General features: G+C 39.0%; 1 protein-coding gene and 1 non-coding gene across 5 annotated transcripts in view; both read right to left on the bottom strand.

The window, feature by feature from the left end:
* ARFIP1 (ARF interacting protein 1) overlaps positions 1–18,853 on the bottom strand; it is a 135,375-nt gene that overhangs the window by 90,033 nt on the left and 26,489 nt on the right. The window lies entirely within an intron of this gene.
* TRNAE-UUC (transfer RNA glutamic acid (anticodon UUC)) lies at positions 3,699–3,771 on the bottom strand. The gene has a single exon. It is a non-coding gene; the product is annotated as a tRNA-Glu (tRNA).

The following is an 18,853-nucleotide window of genomic DNA, read 5'->3' as shown; positions in this document are numbered from 1 at the left end:
TGTAAAATATGCTCTTACTTTCTTCCTCCTAAAAATAGCTGGTGATTCAACAGGTATTTACTATCTTCTATGCAATATGCATGGGATGAAATAGAAACAGAAATCAGATCTTAGGCTTCTAGGAACTAGAAGTATTGGTAAAAAATAATTACAGTACAGTGTGGTGAGCACTCAGAGGGAAGACTTAATCAGAGGTGATATTTAAGCTGAATCTTATAGGATGACAGATGGGGACACAGTAAAGGAGAGATTCTAAATAGAAGGAATAACAGGAGAATAGAGTCTAGTATATTCTAGAAACTGCAACTAAAGCAATTTGGGTAGAATGGTGATTATTCATGCATACATTCATCGGTTCTACTAATTTATTGAGCTCTCTCACGTGCCAGGCACAATCAGATACTCAGGGTAGACTGGTGAACAAAACAGACCAAACTCCCTACCCTCAAAGAGCTCATATCCTAGTTGGGGAAAACAAATAAATAAATACACATGTTATACAGTCATAAATGCTAATGGGCATGTGTTCATGAATGTGCTGCTTTAAATAAGGTAGTCAGGGAAAACCTCAGAAGAGGTATCATATTTTTGTGAGAACTGAATAAAGTGAGGGAGTGAGCCATAAAGATATCCGGGAGTCCAGAATCCCAGGCAGAAGAAATAGTAAATACAAAGACGAGGAGGTGGGAACATGCTCAGCTTTTCAAGGAACAAGAAGAAGGCCATGCAGCTTGAGGGCCAGAGGAGAACAGAAGGAAATGTCAGAGAGGCAGCGAAGGGCAAGAACATGTGCAGCTTTAAAGACCATAATAAAACTTCGGATTTTATTCTTAGTGAAATGAGAAGCCACTTGAAGGTTTGAACGTAGAGTGAAATGACCTGACTTATGTTTAAAAAGAATCACTTTTTTCCTGCTGTGTTGCATTAAACTATAAGTGAGCAAAGGCAGAAGCAAGAAGAACAATTTAATGGAATAATCTAAGCAAGAGATAATGGTAGCTTGGAGAAAGGTGACAGTGGCTGAGGAGGTAAGAAGTGGTTAGATTCTAGGCATATTCTGAAGGTAGAACCAATTGGAATTCCTTACAGACAGACGTGAAAGATGGGAAAAAGAGAGGTGAAGGACAACTACAGAGGTTTTTGGCCCGAACAGCTGGAAAGGTGGAATTGCTGTTAATAGATCTGGGCAAGACTTGGGGTGGAGCACAACATAGAGAAAATAGCTAAAGTTTAGTGTAGGACATATTAAGGTTTATGTGGATAAGGTTACTAGGCTCTTGGATATATGAGCCTGAGTCCAGAAGAAAGCTTGAAGCTGGGGATAAGAAATTTAGAAGTCATCAGTGTGTAGATGACATTTAAATTCCTTGGATTGGATAAGGTCACCTAGAACAGGGGTCAACAAACATTTTCTATAAAGGGCCAAATAGCAAACATTTTAGGCTCTGTGAGCTGTAAGGTCTCTGTTATAACTACTCAACTCTGCTGTTATAGCCCAAAAGCAGACACAGGCAATACATAAATGACTAGGCATGGGTTTGGCTTGACCTCTGATCTAGAAAGTTGATGTAGATAGAAAAGAGAGGTTTTTAGACTGAGCTCTAGGACACCCCAATATTTGGACATGGGAAGAACTAGCAAAGGAAACTTATAAGGGATGGCAAGCAGGGTAGGAGGAAAACCACAATAGGAGGCTTCCGAGGACAGGTTTCTGCTTCTGGAACTAATGGACTAAGCCCCTATACTAAACCTCCCCAACCCTGCACAGAAAACAACTGTAAAAGCTGAACACAATTTAAAAAGCAATTAATTGAAACCACTGGAGAGTAAAGAGACTCTGGTGGAGAGCACAGGCTTGCTTGGAGGAGGGGAGATAGGGAGCTATGCAAGCAAGTTTCCATCTCCTTGGCTTTTAGCCTAAAACTAAATCCTATCTATGCTGTGCACCCGGTAGCTGCCAGAGCATCCAGGGGAAAACTAGTCCTTCTGAGTTGGGGAAAAGTTAAGCTCACAAAAGTAAAAGGTATAGGGGAATCCTGAAAAGGAAAGATCCAGAAAGGGGATTCCCAAACTCTGTCTACTCACATCTCTAACCCCTCAAGGTACCTGCACAGAACAGACTCGACTGAGCTCACCTAAAGCCAAAAGACCTGAATTGAGACCAGAGCTGCCACCCAAGAAACAGTTTGTAATGCAAGTCCAGCCAAGAAAAGTATCGGCCAAAACAAAGGAAGCAATACTCACTGGAGAAAAATAGCAGAATCCAGGATCTTCACATCTCAATGTTCTAAACGTTCAGGATACAATCCAAAATTATCGGGTATATAATGAACCAAGAAAATGAAACAGAATTCCCAAGGGAAAAGAAAATCAATTTAGTCTGGCTCTGAGATGAACAAGAGATTGGAACTAACAGATAAGGATTTAAAAGACACTATTATAATACCTTCAATTAAGTAAAACAAAATATTTTCAGTGAATCAAAAATATCAGTGAAAAATAACAGGAAATCTCAGCATAGTAAAAATGAAGCAAATGGATTCTAGAATTGAAAACTACAATTTTTCAAAGAAAATATTCACTAGATGGACCTAGCCAAATGAAGATGACAGGAAAGAGTAAAATAAAACTAAATTAAATCAATATAAACTATCTAAGGTAAAGAACAGAGAGAAAAAAAGACTAAAGAAAAAGAGCTTCACAGACCTGTAAGAAAATATTAAATATTCCAATTTATGTGTAAGTAAAATACCAGAAGAAAAGGAGAGAGAAAAGGGTAACCTCAAAAGCAGCAAGAGAGAAAAAAAATATTACTATCAGAGAACAACAATCCAACTAATGTCTGATTTCTCATCAGAAACTGTAAAGGCCAGAAGAGAGTGGGACACCGTGGTAAAAAGAAGAAAACTGTCCACCTAGAATTCTATATCCAGTGAAAATATCCTTTAAGAATTAGAGAGGATATTAAGGATATTTTCAGATAAAACTAAGAAAATTCATCACCAGCAGACCTGAACTACAAGAAATGCTAAAGGAAGTTCTCAGGCTGAAGGGAAATAAAACCAGACAGAAAAAATAGATGTTCAGAAAAGAATGAGAAGGAAATGAAATGGTAATTCCCTGTGTAAATGCAAAAAACATTTTTTTTTCTTTTTGCCTTTTCATCTCAATCCTTTATAAGCCATAAAACTGCTTAAAGCAAATGTTACAACATCATTTCTGTGGTTTACAATGTATCTAGATGTAATATATATAAAACAACTGTATTAAAGAACAAGGGGGGAGGTAAGGGAAATATGGACCTAAAAGGATACAAAATTTCTATGTTTTAGGAGAAAAGCAGTACATTATTAATTATAAGTAAAATATGAAAAGTTTAATATATATTCTATAATCATGGCAACCACTAGAGGTATAATGCAAAGAAGTGTAACTAAAAAATTACCAGGAAAATAAAAGTGAAATTCTTTAAAATATTCAGATAATAAATAAAAAGGCAGGAAAAGAGGAGAGAAAAAATACAGAGGAAAGAAGTAAAAAACAAAGAAACTAAGAGGGTAGATACAAAATCAACCACATCAATAATGGCATTTAATATTATTGGACTAAACATTTTAGTTAAAAGGCAGAGATTGTCAGAGTGGAATTTTTTTATTATTATTATTTTTGGCCATGCCACACATCTTGCGGTATCTTAGTTCCCCAACCAGGGATTGAACCTGGGCCCTCGGCAATGAAAGTGCAAAGTCCTAACCGCTGGACCATCAGGGAATTACCTGGATATTTTTTTTAAATGACACTACTATCTTCTATCTATGAGAGATGCACTTTAAAGCCAAAGGTATAAATAGATGGAAAATAAATGGATGGAGAAAGATACACCACACAAAGAGTAGGCATAAGAAAGTTGGCATGGTTTTACTACTATCTGATAAAATAGGGTTTTTTTTAAGTATTACCAAAGATAGAGATGTTTCATAATGATAAAATGATCAATTCATCAGGAATATGTAACAATCATAAATGTGTATGTTGGTTCCAATAATAGAGCTTCAAAATAAATGAAACAAACATTGACTGAATTAAAAGGAGAAACAGACAACTCCACAATCATCTTTGGAGACTTTACCACCACTCTTACAGCAACTGAAAGAACAACTAGACAAAGAAAACTGGCATAGACATGGAAGATCTGAACACCATCAGCCACCCTGACTAATATTTATGGAATAGGAAACTTAATAATGGCAGAATACATATTATTTTCACACAAACATGATGTATTTAGCAAAACAGATCATATTTGGTGCCATAAAACAAGACTCAATAAATTTTAAAAGAGTGAAATCATATAGAGAATGCTCTATGACCACAGTGGAATTTAATTACAATCAATCCATAGAGATATGCAGGAAACCCCCAAAATTTGGAAATTAAATAACACATCTAAAAAATTAATGTGAAAAGGAAGAAACCACAAGAGAAAGAAAATATTTTGAACTGAATGATAATGAAAACACAACATAGCAATATTTGTGCGATGCACCTAAAGCAAAGCTTAGAGAGAAATTTATAGCTTTAAATGCTTATATTTGAATAGAAGGAAGATCTTAAACCAACAATCTAAGATTGTACCTTAAGAAAACAGAAAAAGAGCAAATTAAACCAGAAGTAAGACGTAGGAAGGAAATAATAATAAAGACCAAAAATCAAGGAAATAGATGGTAAGCAGTAGAAAAACTGGCTCGCATACTTCAAAAAGCTTAAGCTCATGAAAAATAAAAGTAGATGAACTGTTGCAGATAAAAGGAGACAAGATAAATGCCAGCTAAATACAATATACAATATGGACTGGATCACAAAATAGGAAAAAAATAGCTATAAAGGATATTACTGGAACAACTGTGGATTGAATAATAGTACTGTATCAATTTCCTAAATAATTTTCTAATTTTGATAAAAGTACTGAGATTATATAAGAAAAAGTCCTTGTTCTTAGGAATAAAGGGACACGATGTCTGCAAATCACTCTCAAATGGTTGAAAAGAGAAGAAACTATATATATATATATATATAAAGAGAAAACATTAAAGTAAATGGGACAAAACAATGACTGGTGAATCTGGGTAAAGAGTTTAAGTTTTCTGTATGAAATTTTATCAAAATTTAAAGTTTGAAAAATAAAAATAACAAAAGAGGCTAGAAAAGTATGCAGGAGACTATCATGATGGACTTTATAAATGCCAGACCGAGAAGTGTGGACTTCTCCTAAAAGGGATAAGGGAGGAAGAAGCAGAAGAATCTGATCAATTTATTTTAGAGGACAGTCTGGTAGGAGGTTAGACTGAAGGGAAAGAAGGAAAGACTAGAAGTAGAAGAACTATTTAGGAAGTATTTTACAGTCCAAGTAAGAAATAATAAAGATCTAAATTAAGGTTGTGGGAATGGAAAAAGGTAAATTCAAGAGTTCTTTAGGAGGTAAAGTAAGAGACAGAGTGACTAGATTGTGGGGGATCAAGAAGGGGGAGGAATGTAGGATAACCCATGCCCCCTCCCTGCCCCCTACCCAATTTTTGGCTTGGGAAAGGAGGAAGACGAACATGTCACTCACCAAAGGGTAGAGCAAAGTCCTGAGAGGCACAGACTGTTTCATCCATAAATGCCAATGATTTTCAACCCTCTCTGAATCTTAGAACTACCTAGGGAACTTAAAGTTTTAAAAGTTCACCAGGTGATTCCAACGTGTAGCTAATTGAGAACCACTGCTATAAGCAGGCACTAGACTCTTTAAACAAACAAACAAACATAAAACTTTAGTATCGGGGAGGATCTACAAGTCATTCAGTTCAACTTGTCACGCAGATTAAAACCACAAATCAGATACTATGGTACACCCATTAGAATGGCCAAATTTAGAAAGACTGACAAAACCAAGCGTTAGCAAGTATGTGGATTCTCATACACTGCTGGTGCAAGTAAAAATTGGTAAAAGCACTGTGGAAAACTTTTTGGCAGTATTTTATATTAAAGTTAAACATATGCCTATCCTATGACCCAGCAACTCCACTCCTAGGAAATATCCCCAAGAAACATAGTGCATGTGTCCATCATAAAACAAATACAAGAATATTCATAGCAGCTTTATCCAAAATAGCTAAAAACTGGAAACAACCCAAATGTCCATCAACGGTAGAATGGATAAAGAAGCTGTAGCATAATCATACAAAGGAGCACTACACGGCAATAAAACAGAACTGTGGCTATTAAAAACAAAAAATCTCACAGACAATGTTGAGCCAATGAAGCCAGGCCCAAAGAGTACATACCATACGATTCAATTCAAAAAGAAAACCAATAAGGAACGATGACTGTAGGCAGAACAGTGGTAATCTTGGTGTGAGGAAGTACTCAGTCATGACCTTGACTTCCGGTTTCGTTTCTGCATGGAAGGAGCTTGGGAGTCACCAATTCATTCTAACAACAAGTAAGAAGCTGAAGAGACTAAAAAGTCAACAACTCTTCTTGGATTCGTAAAAGGGGAGACACAGGGCACACCGCTACTCCCAAAATTGGAGAGACAGGCAAATGCAGGGAGCCATGGCTCACCACAGCAAAAAACACCTCAGAAACCAGTGCTGGGGTAGGAAAACCTGAACTGTAATCGATGAGCTGCTGGAGGCTCAGTGTGGACAACTGTGAGAACTAAAGACTCCAGGGGGACCCAGTCATAAGCAGGGTCCCACAATATTGAGTTTTGCTTCCACGAGCCAGACCAGGTTACCCCTGCAAATACCGCAGAAAAACCCCCTCATCCTTCCAGCAAGTGGTGGAGAATTGAAACCATTTTGAAATACACCAAGCACTCTGTTCTTAACAAAGCCTACCCTCAGGAGAAACCAGAACCTAACCTGCTTGGGTAAAACCAGCACCTAACAGAGATGAGGAAGGGAAATACCCAAACCCAGCACACTCTAACTATCCTGTCCCACCTAAGGGGAGGACAGAAAAACTGAGAAACGCTTGTGAAGTTCATAATCCAGAGGCACAGGCTCACTAAAAGACTGAGACCTAATCATAGGACTATACAGTGCTTCCCTCCTCCCACACCTTACCCAGATATTGCTAAAGGCCTATTTACAGCAGTTCCTTTTACCTGATACATCATGGCTGACTATAAAGGAAAAATTACAAGGCTTCCAAAGGCAAAAAAACACAATTTGAGATCACAGAGCAAGCATCACAATCAGAAATGGCAGGGATGTTGGAATTATCAGACCAGGAATTTAAAAACAACTATGATTAATATGCTAAGGGCTGTAATGGATAAAGTAGACAGCATGCATGAACAGACGAGCAACATAAGCAGAGATGTAGAAATCCTAAGAAAGAACCAAAACGAAATGCTAGAGATAAAAATCACTTAATAACAGAAATGAAGAATGCCTTTGACGGGCTTATTAGTAGACTGAACAATGACCTTGGGGTAGGCAAACATTTCTTAGGAAACAAAAAACATAAGCAATAAGAGAAACACTGATAACCTGGACTTCATCAAAATTAAAAACTTCTTTTCAAAAAGACACCATTAAAAAAATGAAAAGGCAAGCCACAGATAGGGAGAAGACAGATGTAAGATATGTATCTGACAAATGACTGGTATTCAAAATATATAAATAAGTCTTAAAATTCAATAAGACAACAAACAACCCAAATAAAATATGGCCCAAAATTTTAACAGATGCTTCACTAAAGAAAACAAATGAATAGCAAGTAAGTGCATGAGAAGATGTTCAATATCACTAATCATCAAGGAAATGCAATTTAAAGCTACAAGAAGATACAACTATATACCCAATACAGTGGCTAAAGTTTAAAAAGACTGACAATACCAAGTGTTGGTAAAGAGTAACTGGAATTTGCATACACTGCTGGAGGAAATGTACAAAACTACTTCACTTTGGAGAACTGTTTAGCAATTTCTTATAAAAGTAAACATACACTTGATCATATCACTCAGTCATTCTGTACCTAAGCATTCACAAGAAAAATAAAAACAAATGTCCCAAAGAGACTTGTATATGTGTATTCATAGCAGCTTTACTCTTAAGAGCCCAAAACTAGAAAAAAAAAAAGCCCATTAACAGGTTAATGGATAAACAAATTATAGTACATACATATAATGGGATATTCCTCAAGTGAATTACTGATGCATGCAATAACTGTTGATTAATCTCATAATATTATGCTAAGCCAAAAACAGCCAGACACAAAAAGAATACATGCTATATGATTCCATTTATACAGAACTCTAGAACACACAAAATTAATTTATCACAACGAATCAGTTGTTGCCTGGGGAGAGGGGTGGATAGGGGAGGACTGATGGCACAGGGGCACAAGAAACTTTATCTGTATCTCGATTGTGATTATGGGTTTACCAAGTTTATACATTTGTCAAAACTCATCAAGGAGGGGAAGATGCCGGAAGAGTAAGACGCGGAGATCACCTTCCTCCCCACTGATACACCAGAAATACATCTACACGTGGAATAACTCCTACAGAACACCTACTGAACGCTGGCAGAAGACCTCAGACCTCCCAAAAGGTAAGAAACTCCCCACGTACCTGGATAGGGCAAAAGAAAAACGAATAAACAGAGACAAAAGGATAGGGACGGGACCTGCACCAGTGGGAGGGAGCTGTGGAAGAAAGGTTTCCACACACTAGGAGCCCCTTCGCAGGCGGAGACTGCGGGTGGTGGAGGGGGGAAGCTTCGGAGCCGCGGAGGAGAGCACAGCAACAGGGGTGCGGAGGGCAAAGTGGAGAGATTCCCGCATTGAGGATCGGTGCCGACCGGCACTCACCAGCCCGAGAGGCTTGTCTGTTCACCCGCCGGGGAGGGGCGGAGCTGGGAGCTGAGGCTCAGGCTTTAGGGAGAGGTCGGAGTGCAGGGAGAGGACTGGGGTTGGCAGTGTGAACACAGCCTGAAGGGGGTTAGTGCACCACAGCTAGCCATGAGGGAGTACGGGGAAAAGTCTGGATCTGCCAAAGAGGCAAGAGACTCGTTCTTCCCTCTTTGTTTCCTGGGGCGCGAGGAGAGGGGATTAAGAGCGCTGCTTAAAGGAGCTCCAGAGATGGGCGCGAGCCGCGGCTAAAAGCACGGACCCCAAAGATGGGCATGAGACGCTAAGGCTGGTGCTGCCGCCAAGAAGCCTGTGTGCGAGCACAGGTCACTATTCACACCCCCCTTCCGGGGAGCCTGCGCAGCCCGCCACTGCCAGGGTCCCGGGATCCAGGGACAACTTCCCCGGGAGAACGCACGGCGCGCCTCAGGCTGGTGCAACGTCACGCCGGCCTCTGCCACCGCAGGCTCGCCCCGCACTCCGTGCCCCTCCCTCTCCCTGGCCTGCGTGAGCCAGAGCCCCCGAAGCAGCTGCTCCTTTAACCCCGTCCTGTCTGAGTGAAGAACAGACGCCCTCCAGAGACCTACACGCAGAGGCGGGGCCAAATCCAAAGCTGAGCCCCGGGAGCTGTGAGAACAAAGAAGAGAAAGGGAAATCTCTCCCAGCAGCCTCAGAAGCAGCGGATTAAAGCTCCACAATCAACTTGATGTACCCTGCGTCTGTGGAGTACATGAATAGACAACGAATCATTCCAAATTGAGGAGGTGGACTTTGAGAGCAAGATTTATGATTTTTTCTCCTTCTCCTCTTTTTGTGAGTGTGTATGTGTATGCTTCTGTGTGAGATTTTGTCTGTATAGCTTTGCTTCCACAATTTGTCCTAGGGTTCTATCCGTCCGTTTATTTTTAATAATTATTTTTCTTAATAATTATTTATTTTAATAACTTTATTTTATTTTACTTTATCTTCTTTCTTTCCTTCTTTCCTTGTTTCCCTCCTTTAGACAACGAATCATCCCAAATTGAGGAGGTGGACTTTGAGAGCAAGATTTACGATTTTTTTTCCCCTTTTCCTCTTTTTTGAGTGTGTATGTGTACGCTTCTGTGTGAGACTTTCTCTGTATAGCTTTGCTTCCACCATTTGTCCTAGAGTTCTTTCCGTCCATTTTTATTTTTTTTTAAATTTTTTTCTTAATAATTATTTTTTATTTTAATAACTTTATTATATTTTATCTTACTTTATTTTACTTTATCTTCTTTCTTTCTTTTCTTCTTCCCTCCTTCCTTCCTTCCTCCCTCCTTTCCTTCTTTCTTTCCTTCCTTCCTCCTTCCGTCCTTTCTTTCCCCTTCCTTCCGTCCTTCCTCCTTCCTTCCTTCCTTTCTTCTCTCTCTTTCTTTCTTTCTTTTCTACTAATTCTTTCTTTCTACTTTATCTCCTTTTATTCTGAGCCATGTCGATGAAAGGCTCTTGGTGCTGCAACCAGGAGTCAGTGCTGTGCCTCTGAGGTGGGAGAGCCAACTTCAGGACACTGGTCCACAAGAGACCTCCCAGCTCCACATAATATCAAATGATGAAAATCTCCCAGAGATCTCCATCTCAACACCAACACCCAGCTTCACTCAACGACCAGCAGCTACAGTGCTGGACACCCTATGCCAAACAACTAGCAAGACAGGAACACAACCCCACCCATTAGCAGAGAGGCTGCCTAAAATCATAAAAAGTCCACAGACACCCCAAAACACACCACCAGACGCGGACCTGCCCACCAGAAAGACAAGATCCAGCCTCATCCACCAGAACACAGGCACTAGTCCCCTCCACCAGGAAGCCTACACAACCCACTGAACCAACCTTAGCCACTGGGGACAGACACCAAGAACAGCGGGAACTACGAACCTGCAGCCTGCAAAGAGGAGACCTCAAACACAGTAAGATAAGCAAAATGAGAAGACAGAAAAACAAACAGCAGATGAAGGAGCAAGATAAAAACCCACCAGACCTAACAAATGAGGAGGAAATAGGCAGTCTACCTGAAAAAGAATTCAGAACAATGATAGTAAAGATGATCCAAAATCTTGGAAATAGAATAGACAAAATGCAAGAAACATTTAACAAGGACCTAGAAGAACTAAAGATGAAACAAACAACAATGAACAACACAATAAATGAAATTAAAAATACCCTACATGGGATCAATAGCAGAATAACTGAGGAAGAAAAACGGATAAGTGACCTGGAAGATAAAATAGTGAAAATAACTACTGCAGAGCAGAATAAAGACAAAAGAATGAAAAGAACTGAGGACAGTCTCAGAGACCTCTGGCACAACATTAAACGCACCAACATTCGAATTATAGGGGTTCCAGAAGAAGAAGAGAAAAAGAATGCGACTGAGAAAATATTTGAAGAGATTATAGTTGAAAACTTCCCTAATATGGGAAAGGAAATAGTTAATCAAGTCCAGGAAGCACAGAGAGTCCCATACAGGATAAATCCAAGCAGAAACACAGCAAGACACATATTAATCAAACTGTCAAAAATTAAATACAAAGAAAACATATTAAAAGCAGCAAGGGAGAAACAACAAATAACACACAAGGGAATCTCCATAAGATTAACAGCTGAACTTTCAGCAGAAACTCTGCAAGCCAGAAGGGACTGGCAGGACATATTTAAAGTGATGAAGGAGAAAAACCTGCAACCAAGATTACTCTACCCAGCAAGGATCTCATTCAGATTTGATGGAGAAATTAAAACCTTTAGAGACAAGCAAAAGCTGAGAGAGTTCAGCACCACCAAACAAGCTTTACAACAAAAGCTAAAGGATCTCCTCTAGGCAAGAAACACAAGAGAAGGAAAAGACCTACAATAACGAACCCAAAACAATTAAGAAAATGGGAATAGGAACATACATATCGATAATTACCTTAAATGTAAATGGACTAAATGCTCCCACCAAAAGACACAGATTGGCTGAATGGATACAAAAACAAGACCCATATATATGCTGTCTACAAGATCTTGACCCACTTCAGACCTAGAGACACATACAGACTGAAAGTAAGGGGATGGAAAAAGATATTCCATGCAAATGGAAACCAAAAGAAAGCTGGAGTAGCAATTCTCATATCAGACAAAACAGACTTTAAAATAAAGACTATTAGAAGTTACAGAAGGGTGGGAGGGAGGGAGACGCAAGAGGGAAGAGATATGGGAACATATATATATGTATAACTGATTCACTTTGTTATAAAGCAGAAACTAAGACACCATTGTAAAGCAATTATACCCCAATAAAGATGTTAAAATAAAAAAAAAGAAGTTACAAAGAAGGACACTACATAATTATCTAGGGATCGATCCAAGAAGAAGATATAACAATTGTAATAACAATTACAATTGTATAACAATTGTATGTTGCTCCCAACATAGGAGCACCTCAATACATAAGGCAAATACTAACAGCCATAAAAGGGGAAATCGACAGTAACACATTCATAGTAGGGGACTTTAACACCCCACTTTCACCAATGGACAGATCATCCAAAATGAAAATAAATAAGGAAACACAAGCTTTAAATGATACATTAAACAAGATGGACTTAACTGATATTTATAGGACATTCCATCCAAAAACAACAGAATACATATTTCTCTCAAGTGCTCATGGAACATTCTCCAGAATAGATCATATCTTGGGTCACAAATCAAGCCTTGGTAAATTTAAGAAAATTGAAATTGTTTCAAGTATCTTTTCCGACCACAACGCTATGAGACTAGATATCAATTACAGGAAAAGATCTGTAAAAAATACAAACACACGGAGGCTAAACAATACACTACTTAACAACGAAGTGATCACTGAAGAAATGAAAGAGGAAATTAAAAAAATACCTAGAAACAAATGACAATGGAGACACGATGACCCAAAACCTATGGGATGCAGCAAAAGCAGTTCTAAGAAGGAAATTTATAGCAATACAACCCTACCTTAAGAAATACATCTCAAATAAACAACCTAACCTTGCACCTAAAGCAGTTAGAGAAAGAAGAACAAAAAAACCCCGAAGTTAGCAGAAGGAAAGAAATCATAAAGATCAGATCAGAAATAAATGAAAAAGAAATGAAGGAAACGATAGCAAAGATCAATAAAACTAAAAGCTGGTTCTTTGAGAAGATAAACAAAATTGATAAACCATTAGCCAGACTCCAAGAAAAGAAGGGAGAAGACTCAAATCAATAGAATTAGAAATGAAAAAGGAGAAGTAACAACTGACACTGCAGAAATACAAAAGATCATGAGAGATTACTACAAGCAACTCTATGCCAATAAAATGGACAACCTGGAAGAAATGGACAAATTCTTACAAATGCAGAACCTGCCAAGACTGAACCAGGAAGAAATAGAAAATATGAACAGACGAATCACAAGCACTGAAATCGAAACTGTGATTAAAAATCTTCCAACAAACAAAAGCCCAGGACCAGATGGCTTTACAGGCAAATTCTATCAAACATTTAGAGAGGAGCTAACACCTATCCTTCTCAAACTCTTCCAAAATATAGCAGAGGGAGGAACACTCCCAAACTCATTCTACAAGGCCACCATCACCTTGATACCAAAACCAGACAAGTATGTCACAAAAAAGAAAACTACAGGCCAGTATCACTGATGAACATAGATGCAAAAGTCCTCAACAAAATACTAACAAACAGAATCCAACAGTACATTAAAAGGATGATACACCATGATCAAGTGGGGTTTATTCCAGGAATGCAAGGATTCTTCAATATACACAAATCAATCAACGTGATACACCATATTAACAAATTGAAGGAGAAAAACCATATGGTCATCTCAATAGATGCAGAGAAAGCTTTCCACAAAGTTCAACACCCATTTATGATAAAAACCATGCAGAAAGTAGGCATAGAGGGAACTTTCCTCAACCTAATAAAGGCCATATATGACAAACCCACAGCCAACATTGTCCTCAATGGTGAAAAACTGAAACCATTTCCACTAAGATCAGGAACAAGACAAGGTTGCCCACTCTCACCACTCTTATTCAACATAGTTTTGGAAGTTTTAGCCACAGCTATCAGAGAAGAAAAGGAAATAAAAGAAATCCAAATTGGAAAAGAAGTAAAGCTGTCACTGTTTGCAGATGACATGATACTATACATAGAGAATCCCAAAGATGCTACCAGAAAACTACTAGAGCTAATCAAAATTAATGCACAGAAATCTCTGGCATTCCTATACACTAATGATGAAAAATCTGAAAGTGAAATCAAGAAAACACTCCCATTTACCATTTCACAAAAAGAATAAAATATCTCGGAATAAACCTACCTAAGGAGACAAAAGACCTGTATGCAGAAAATTATAAGACACTGATGAAAGAAATTCAAGATGGTACAAATAGATGGAGAGATATACCATGTTCTTGGATTGGAAGAATCAACATTGTGAAAATGACTCTACTACGTAAAGCAATTTACAGATTCAATGTAATCCCTATCAAACTACCACTGTCATTTTTCACAGAAGTAGAACAAAAAATTTCACAATTTGTATGGAAACACAAAGGACCCCGAATAGCCAAAGCAATCTTGAGAACGAAAAACGAAGCTGGAGAAAGCAGGCTCCCTGACTTCAGACTATACTACAAAGCTACAGTAATCAAGACAGTATGGTACTGGCACAAAAACAGAAGGATAGATCAATGGAACAGGATAGAAAGCCCAGAGATAAACCCACGCACATATGGTCACCTTATCTTTGATAAAGGAGGCAGGAATGTACAGTGGAGAAAGGACAGCCTCTTCAATAAGTGATGCTGGGAAAACTGGACAGGTATATATAAAAGTATGAGATTAGATCACTCCCTAACACCATACACAAAAATAAGCTCAAAACGGATTAAAGATCTAAATGTAAGGCCAGAAACTATCAAACTCTTAGAGGAAAACATAGGCAGAACACTGTATGACATAAATCACAGCAAGATCCTTTTTGGCCCACCTCCTAGAGAAATGGAAATAAAAACAAAAATAAACAAATGGGACCTAATGAAACTTCAAAGCTTTTGCACAGCAAAGGAAACCATAAACAAGACCAAAAGACAACCCTCAGAATGGGAGAAAATATTTGCAAATGAAGCAACTGACAAAGGATTAATCTCCAAAATTTATAAGCAGCTCATGCAGCTCAATAACAAAAAAACAAACAACCCAATCCAAAAATGGGCAGAAGACCTAAATAGACATTTCTCCAAAGAAGATATACAGATTGCCAACAAACACATGAAAGAATGCTCAACATTATTAATCATTAGAGAAATGCAAATCAAAACTACAATGAGATATCATCTCACACCAATCAGAATGGCCATCATCAAAAAATCTAGAAACAATAAATGCTGGAGAGGGTGTGGAGAAAAGGGAACACTCTTGCACTGCTGGTGGGAATGCGAATTGGTACAACCACTATGGAGAACAGTATGGAGGTTCCTTAAAAAACTACAAATAGAACTACCATATGACCCAACAATCCCACTAGTGGGCATATACCCTGAGAAAACCATAATTCAAAAAGAGTCATGGGGCTTCCCTGGTGGCGCAGTGGTTGAGAGTCCGCCTGCTGATGCAGGGGACACGGGTTTGTGCCCTGGTCCAGGAAGATCCCACATGCCGTGGAGCGGCTGGGCCCGTGAGCCATGGCCGCTGAGCCTGCGCATCCGGAGCCTGTGCTCCGCAACGGGAGAGGCCACAACAGTGAGAGGGCCGCGTACCGCAAAAAAAAGAAAAAAAAAAAACCAAAAAGAGTCATGTACCAAAGTGTTCATTGCAGCTCTATTTACAATAGCCCAGAGATGGAAACAACCTAAGTGTCCATCATTGGATGAATGGATAAAGAAGATGTGGCACATATATACAATGGAATATTACTCAGCCATAAAAAGAAACGAAATTGAGCTATTTGTAATGAGGTGGATGGACCTAGAGTCTGTCATACAAAGTGAAGTAAGTCAGAAAGAGAAAGACAAATACCGTATGCTAACACATATATATGGAATTTAAGAAAAAAAAATGTCATGAAGAACCTAGGGGTAAGACAGGAATAAAGACACAGACCTACTAGAGAATGGACTTGATGATATGGGGAGGGGGAAGGGTAAGCTGGGATGAAGTGAGAGAGAGGCATGGACATATATACACTACCAAACGTAAAATAGATAGCTCGTGGGAAGCAGCCGCATAGCACAGGGAGATCAGCTCAGTGCTTTGTGACCACCTAGAGGGGTGGGATAGGGAGGGTGGGAGGGAGGGAGATCCAAGAGGAAAGAGAGATGGGAATATATGTATAACTGATTCACCTTGTTATAAAGCAGAAACTAACACACCATTGTAAAGCAATTATACTCCAATAAAGATGTAAAAAAAAAAACTCATCAAACTGCATATTTTAAATGGATGCATTTTATCATATGCAAAATTTACTTCAATAAACTGTCAATTTTTTTTAAGGGTGAATTCCATTCTACTATCTCTAAGGACAGAGGATCTGTTTTGCCTGAAAGCCCAAAATCCACCCTCAGGAAGACCATACCAGTCTGATGGGGGGAGGCATATGGCCCTGATCATGATCTTCCTTGCCCACCTACAAGAAGATCAGACTTGCAGCTCTACAACCCAGTAGCAAATAAAGTTTGTCACCTTCCAAAATATGTGTTCATGACAAAAATAAATTAGGTCAATACCCTCTCACTATAAAAATTACTGCAGAATCCTTAGTGTCATTTACAGACATATATTCTGTTTGATCCAGAGTCTGAAAATTCACAAGCACTCGCCTCTAAGAGAATATCTAAAAAATGGCAGAGCATTAAAAAAAATCCCTCTGTTCCTCAGATCCAGTGTCCCTCATCCTAGATCTTTTAAGGCAGCCATAGAGGCAATGACTGGTTTGCCAAGTCAGACTTTTAGCCAAGTACTGTGTATATCTCATTCTCCTGGCTGCCCAGCCACAGTCCCCCACAATGTTGGGGAAAGCCTCCACATAAGTCTGGGGAAAGGCAGAGCCTGCTTCTTACTATATAAAAGCTCAAAACACCATATAATCAAGCAACTATCTGGAGCCAGATTACTTGAGTTCAATCCCTGGCTCCTCCACATACTAGCTATGTAAACTTCCTAAAATTCTCTTTCCTCATCAGTAAAATGATAATAGTTTTGTGCCTACCTTATGATGTTGTTGTGAGGATAAAATAAAATATAAAGTACTTAGAAAAGTATCTGGCATATAATAAGTGGTATATAGGTTACATTATAATTATTTGTTTCCCAAGCTCTGGGGGCACTGCCATATGACCTTGGCTCTGCCAAATCAAAGGCACTTGCCCCAGACCTGGAATCAGAAACTAGCGATAACAAGAAAGAGGAATGATGAGGAACTCACTCTGGGGCAGCCACAACTGTAGTGAGACCAAATGCCTTCAGCAGTGGCCACAGCACCAGGGGCAGAACCCAGTCACCAGAGCTAGTCACCAGAGTCCTGGCAGTGCGAGGTGCTAGGGCCAGTGCTAAGCAATGGCAGCGACAGTGCCCTCACTGAAATCGTGCTGAACTGTGATTTGGAGCATACTCCCAGATAGGAGCATGCATACGGGTTTTCCAACCTTCCAGTAAGCTACATCAGATCCTCTTAGCAAATGTCTTTTCTGTGTAAGTGAGCTGGAGTTGGTTTCATTTGCTTGCAACATAAGAGCCTGACAGCTGACCTGCAAAAAGTGGATAAATGTGAAAAGGTCTTATATTATCTTTATGAGTGCTTCTGCATACCAAGTGATAACTATGAAATGGTCTAGAAACTTTTGAGAATGTTAGTGAACAAGTTAGCTATGGCACTTGTTTGATACCTTCATGATTCCCTAATCTAATATGCCAATAATAACCAAAAAGCTGACCTTAATTAACTACCTTCTACATGCCAGGCACTGTGCTAATAATAAGCACATTACAGGAAATATTTCATTTAACCCTCACAACTGCCCTGTAAGGTGGATAAGATTTTCCCAATGTTACAGATGAGAAAACTGAGGGCTAGGAAGGTTAAAGAATTTAAATAATGTATCCTCTTGCAAATGGAGCCCTACCAGAATAGTAAGAGCTAACAATGAGTACATACCAAGTGTCAGGCACTGTTCTATACGTTTTTCACATACTAACTGATTTAATTCTAATTATGCATTAACTCATTCAAACCCACCACAACTTGCAAACCTAGATACCATTGTTATTCCTGTTTTACAGGTAAGAGAACACAAAGATTAAGAAATGTGCTTAATGACATGCAGCTAGCAAGTGATGAACTGGGATTCAAATCTGGCAGTCCGGCTTCAGAGACCTTATTTTTAACCTCGACATTATACTGCCTCCCTAAAAGTGACTGAAATACATCAATGGGCCATGCCAACCAATAATATATGCCTTCAGATATTTATGAGTCAAACGTACTGCTTTCTTGATGTTGACTTGTACCGTTGTTCCTTCTGTCTCCATATCAACCTGCGCTACTCTAACTGTGCTACTTGTCTTAATCTGACCCTTCACTTCCAACAATTCAAGATGGAAGCAACAGCCTCCAATTATATCATTATTGCTGCCTTTTGCTAATAACAGAGCCCTAGAGACAGCTGTGACCAGGAACTTCCTACTCCTAGCTGTGGGAGGTTGCAGAATTAAACTAGGACATCTGGGAATCAGAAGCTTCAGGATATGGACTAAGCCTGATGCTGCAAATGGCATCAGCTGCCAGAAAATATGCATGTTATTATTGATCCTGATAACTCCTTGGTTAGCAATTGGGGTCAATTTTAGTACCCATCCGCCCAAACAACATCTAGGGACATTTCTGGTTGTTATAGCTGGGGATGGTGTG

The sequence above is a fragment of the Delphinus delphis genome, chromosome 5 (assembly GCF_949987515.2).
Source record: "Delphinus delphis chromosome 5, mDelDel1.2, whole genome shotgun sequence".
Taxonomy (NCBI): Eukaryota; Metazoa; Chordata; class Mammalia; order Artiodactyla; family Delphinidae; genus Delphinus; species Delphinus delphis.
This window is presented reverse-complemented; position numbering and strand designations above follow the sequence as displayed.